This window comes from Gopherus evgoodei, chromosome 2, assembly GCF_007399415.2.
Source record: "Gopherus evgoodei ecotype Sinaloan lineage chromosome 2, rGopEvg1_v1.p, whole genome shotgun sequence".
Classification (NCBI taxonomy): Eukaryota; Metazoa; Chordata; order Testudines; family Testudinidae; genus Gopherus; species Gopherus evgoodei.
The window spans coordinates 59,876,872-59,882,871 of record NC_044323.1 but is presented as its reverse complement, the minus strand read 5'-3'; positions in this window follow the sequence as shown (position 1 = coordinate 59,882,871).

Below are 6,000 nucleotides of genomic sequence, written 5' to 3'. Positions count from 1 at the left end.
GACGGGGGAGATTCCAGAAGACTGGAAGGGGGCAAATATAGTGCCCATCTATAAAAAGGGAAATAAAAACAACCCAGGAAACTACAGACCAGTTAGTTTAACTTCTGTGCCAGGGAAGATAATGGAGCAGGTAATCAAAGAAATCATCTGCAAACACTTGGAAGGTGGTAAGGTGATAGGGAATAGCCAGCATGGATTTGTAAAGAACAAATCGTGTCAAACTAATCTGATAGCGTTCTTTGATAGGATAACGAGCCTTGTGGATAAGGGAGAAGCGGTGGATGTGATATACCTAGACTTTAGTAAGGCATTTGATACGGTCTCGCATGATATTCTTATAGATAAACTAGGAAAGTACAATTTAGATGGGGCTACTATAAGGTGGGTGCATAACTGGCTGGATAACCGTACTCAGAGAATAGTTGTTAATGGCTCCCAATCCTGCTAGAAAGGTATAACAAGTGGGGTTCCGCAAGGGTCTGTTTTGGGACCGGTTCTGTTCAATATCTTCATCAACGATTTAGATGTTGGCATAGAAAGTACGCTTATTAAGTTTGCGGACGATACCAAACTGGGAGGGATTGCAACTGCTTTGCAGGACAGGGTCAAAATTCAAAATGATCTGGACAAATTGGAGAAATGGTCTGAGGTAAACAGGATGAAGTTCAATAAAGATAAATGCAAAGTGTTCCACCTAGGAAGGAACAATCAGTTTCACACATACAGAATGGGAAGAGACTGTCTAGGAAGGAGTATGGCAGAAAGAGATCTAGGGGTCATAGTAGACCACAAGCTTAATATGAGTCAACAGTGTGATACTGTTGCAAAAAAAGCAAACATGATTCTGGGAAGCATTAACAGGTGTGTTGTAAACAAGACACGAGAAGTCATTCTTCCGCTTTACTCTGCGCTGGTTAGGCCTCAACTGGAGTATTATGTCCAGTTCTGGGCACCACATTTCAAGAAAGATGTGGAGAAATTGGAGAGGGTCCAGAGAAGAGCAACAAGAATGATGAAAGGTCTTGAGAACATGACCTATGAAGGAAGGCTGAAGGAATTGGGTTTGTTTAGTTTGGAAAAGAGAAGACTGAGAGGGGACATGATAGCAGTTTTCAGGTATCTAAAAGGGTGTCATCAGGAGGAGGGAGAAAACTTGTTCACCTTAGCCTCCAATGATAGAACAAGAAGCAATGGGCTTAAACTGCAGCAAGGGAGATTTAGGTTGGACATTAGGAAAAAGTTCCTAACTGTCAGGGTAGTTAAACACTGGAATAGATTGCCTAGGGAAGTTGTGGAATCTCCATCTCTGGAGATATTTAAGAGTAGGTTAGATAAATGTCTATTAGGGATGGTCTAGACAGTATTTGGTCCTGCCATGAGGGCAGGGGACTGGACTCGATGACCTCTCGAGGTCCCTTCCAGTCCTAGAGTGTATGAGTCTATGAGCTGGAATGGCATTCCAGTACTTCTGCCAGGTCCAGGCCAAGTGGCTTCTTTCCCTGGCCTGCTTAATAGCTGGTAGGTGCTAGTGCTGGGCTTGGGTGAGCGGAGCTCAGAGGAGGGTCAGCACAGAGGAAGACAGGGATGCTGCATCTGGGCTGGGCAGAAACATTCTGTAGTGGGTCAGTGCGGAGGGTGCCTGGATGCTACTGCCAGGATTGGCCAGGGCAGAGCAGAGCCAGAGCTGCTGGGAGCCTGGGTGGAGCTGGGTGATATCAGGAGCAGAATAGCAGGGCTTTCTGGACAGTGCAGCCCCCTGAAAGGAGCAGGAGCCAGGCACAGATGGGGGAGAGATGGGGACAGGCTGGGCTCTCCGGGGAATCACCCCTGATCCTCTAGGCCTCCCTCAGCTTCCCAACTGCCCCCCATCTTCTTCTTCCCAGCTCCCCTGCTCCCTCCTGGGGCCATCCACTGGCCTGCTTTCCAGCACTTCTTTTTTAGATGCCAGCACTGATTAAGCTCCATTATGGAGTAAGATAGCCAAAACAATAGAAGCCACTGCCCAAAGCACTGACCATGTAAAAGGCTCGAACAAGAACTAATTCAGGGAGAGTGACGGGTTTCTTTAGGAACTGATTGTGAGTGTAGGGACTGGGGCATTGAATTGATTATAGCTCCATATGTCAGAAACCAAAAGTCAGCAGAAAACAGCTAGAAAAGCCAGGAGAAAGCTAGAGAAGCACTGGGAGTGTGGCCCAGAGAGGCAGCCAAGAGAGAGAGAGAGCTTCTTTTGAGCCAAAGTGCTGGCTAGAAAGGCAGACTTGGAACTGTGAGCAAAGAAACAGCCTCTTGTTGTTTGATCTTACTTTGCTCAGCGAAAGAGGATTTTGTGTACATTTTGTAAATAAACAGGATTGCACCAAAGAAATACCTGACTTTAGCATCAGTTATGTCTAAAGGAAACAACTCAGCAAGGACCCAAACGTTGGTTAACTGCTTGTGCTAAAAGAGGCACTAGTTTTAGGAGTGAGAGCTGGTTTCCAAGGAAAGAAGTTGTGAGCAGGTACTCCTGCTGAACCAATATTAAACAAATAATGGAAGTGCATGCTCAAATCAAAGATGGCCAAAGGAATTTAAAACAAGAGTTGAGATTTCACAAAAGAAATTAAAGTCACACTGTGAAGTTTTCCAGAAAGTAGTATGAGACGACTTGTAATCAGAAATAAAATCTTTGTTGGGGCAGCAGTTACCTAATGTCTGGCCCGATTGGGAAGCCCAGTTGCAAACACTGCCAATCTGGAATGACAAGATAGATCAATAATGTTACTAGCAACCTGACTGCCATGAATAAAAAGTTTTTCCAGGAAGAAGAGGAGACCAGAAAATCTTTGACCAACTTGCTAACAGAGATGAACTGCAGCAAAGACTGAAGAAGCTAAACTTTCAGCAACAGAAGGAAATCAAAGGCTCATAGACCACAATGGAAGTCAGCAATCTAGATAAGGAACTGAGCCAGCCAGAGAACTTGGGAAAGACTGGTCATTAAAACAGTTTTCTCCTCTGTAATGCATAAAGGACCAGAGGAGAGAAGTCTGATTGTTTCTGTTCAAATAATGCAAAAAAGCCTACAATCTTTTGAGGGGGAAAGCTTGCTTGGAAGCTCATTTGGCTCAGTTAGACACCATAACCCAAACAAATGGCTGGGGAGATGAACAAAGAGAGCGGTTTCTAGCAGCCAACTTGAGTGGCTCAGCTCTGATAATGCTGCAGAACTTAGTCCCAGAAAAGAGATGGAGTTATGCAAACTTGGTACAAGCCCTTGATACGCAGTTTGGAGCCAGCCATCAAACTGAGCTTGCCAGGGCACAGCTAAGAGCTAGAAGGAGAGGGAAAGAAGAAACCCCCACCTGAACTGGTAGGGGACCTCAGGAGATTTGTGTTCCTGACATACCAGATTACCACTGAGGCCTTCCAGGCAGGGCCAGTGCAAGGATGTTTCGCACCCTAGGCAAAACTTCCATCTTGCACGCCTTCCCCCCACACCCCCGCCCTGAGGTGCCCCCCACGGCAGCAGCTCCCCCCCTCCACCCTGAGGCACTTCCCCCCCTGCCCTGAGGCACCCCCTTGCGTCAGCTCCCCACTCCGAGGCACCCCCCCGCCCCAGCTCACCCCTGCTCCGAGCATGAGCACCCTGAGCACGCCATGGCTGCTTCACTTCTCCCGCCTCCCAGGCTTGCGGCGCCAATCAGCTTAGGCGGGAGAAGTGAAGCAGCCACGGCATGCTCGGGGAGGAGGCGGGGCAGGGGTGAGCTGGGGGGGGGAGTTCCCCTGCATGCCACCCCCCCCTTACTTGCTGAGGCAACCCTCCCCGCAGTCCCCTGCCCCAGCTCCCTCCGCCTAAATGCCGGCGGCGACCAGGGTGGCCGAAGATCTAGCCGCCGCGGTCACTGCTGAAGAAAATGGCACCCCCCAAATCCCAGCGTCCTAACGACCGCCTAGGTCGTCTAAATGGTTGCACCGGCCCTGCTTCCAGGATAGACTGGCAACGTGCCAGTTTATAGATGCGCAGATGCAGATAAAGATCAGTGAAAGGGGGGGAAAGACACTTTGAGAGGCTGTAGAATTTGCCACAGAATTTGAATCTTTCTCTGCAGCAATGCACCAGAAGGGGAAATGGACACTTATGAGGAAGATGGGAGCTGATCACCATAAGCTCTGTAAATATGGCTGTGTGTCTAACATGCATGGTCAAAACGGAGATTCTGATCTGGTTCATGACATTCAACTATTAGAAAAGTTGTTGAATTTCGTTTGAAAAACAAGAGAAATTAGCCATAACGCAAAAATTAAGAGAAGCAGTTCAGTTAAAGGCAGATACTGTAAAAAAAAAAAAACTGTCCTCAATAAGGATTATTATACATTTAAGGCTGGCCATGATGAAGCATCACAGGTGCCTAGTGAAAGGATGTGGGTGTCAGCCTCTGGCCAGCTAGCAGTATGCTGAGGCTCTCTCTTCTTGGGTACCATTCTCAAAAAACAGCTCAGTATCGGAGATGGATTAATGCAGTTGCTGGTACTGGAAGTTGTTGTGAATGTGGGGAACAAACATTGGGCAGGCTGATGTGTAAGGATATGAGACTTCTGGGCAGGAAACAGGAAATAGGTAGATAAGAAAAGACCAGAGGGTGCAGGGCCCTAAGGGAATCCTGAGAAGGCATGGGAGGACTACTGGCACATGATTGTTGTGTGACAGCATTAACCTACATTCACGTTAGAGAGAGAGATTATGTGTAGTGGCTGACATGGTGAGCTCATTTGAGGTCTGTCTGATACTCCCAGATGTGCCAGCCAGCTTGTGTTACTAATGCTGCCACACATGAGTGAAGGGGAACACTCAACCTTGTGTTACCTCATGTTAACTCATAAGTGAAGACAAGTCATTGGAGTCAGGACCTTCATGATACCAGATAACTCCCTTAAAAAAGCAACTTCTGAAAATTCTGCAGAATTTCCCAGTTGGTTTTGGCTAGTTTGGAAAGTCACTAGTTTTTAAATATGATAAATATGCTTAGTCTATTATTATAGGCTTTATAATTATAATACTAAAAGCTATTAATGCTTAGGCAATTCAATATCATAAGCAACTTATAAAATACCATAGCTGGCATTCTTGGTTTTATTCTGCATACAGTTAAAATAAGTTATGTGTCTGTACACATATATTTAGAAACTAAAACAGAAAATATCAAAGCGTCAAAAAAAAAGTGATGTAAGAGGCTAATGAATAAATACAACAGAGACAGTTCCCAGATAAGTGTGACCACAAGTAAATCTTAGATTTGATGTTTCAGCTATGCCATATGAGATGGTGATTTGTCCTGCACAGCAGAACAGATCTTGGCCTTTCTTTTTCACTTATCAGAGGATTTACAGAGCAGGAAAAGAGGATTACAATTCCTCTCAGCAGAAAGTAATCCTTTTAAGTTAGGTATGTCAGCATTCATTGAGAAGTGTGGGAAAGTGCATACTACTTAAAATGCTTGACAGGTCTTGGAGAAATGAGATGGCAAAAGGTGGGAGCAAAAATTCCTAAAGTCATGATTACAATGGCCCCCAAATTAGTAACTGTTGGAGGAGGAAGCATTAGAAATGGAGCTCAGGAACGGGGACTGATTTTAATGTTCATCCGCTTGGGGGACTGAAAGCATTAATGTCCAATATTGTAACTTAGATTTTCCTTGTAGTTATCCAATTAAAAACTGACAGTAATCATTCCAATTTACCAGGGCATTCTGTATATCAATATGGCACTATAGTGATGAGACGCATATCAATTGATAGATTTGATACAGTTGATATATCTTCACAGTAGCTAATAATTTCTTCATGTATGCATTTGTCTGTTCAGAAAGCTACAGTTCAGAAGTATTGTAGTCCAATTATAGTGTTCATCCTGAGCTGCAGAACTTAAGGTTATAAGTTTCATTACATGGTTTAAATGTCCAACGTCTGGACTTAGAGACTATCAAAAATGCTCTCATATGATGAGCAAGGTCAGAG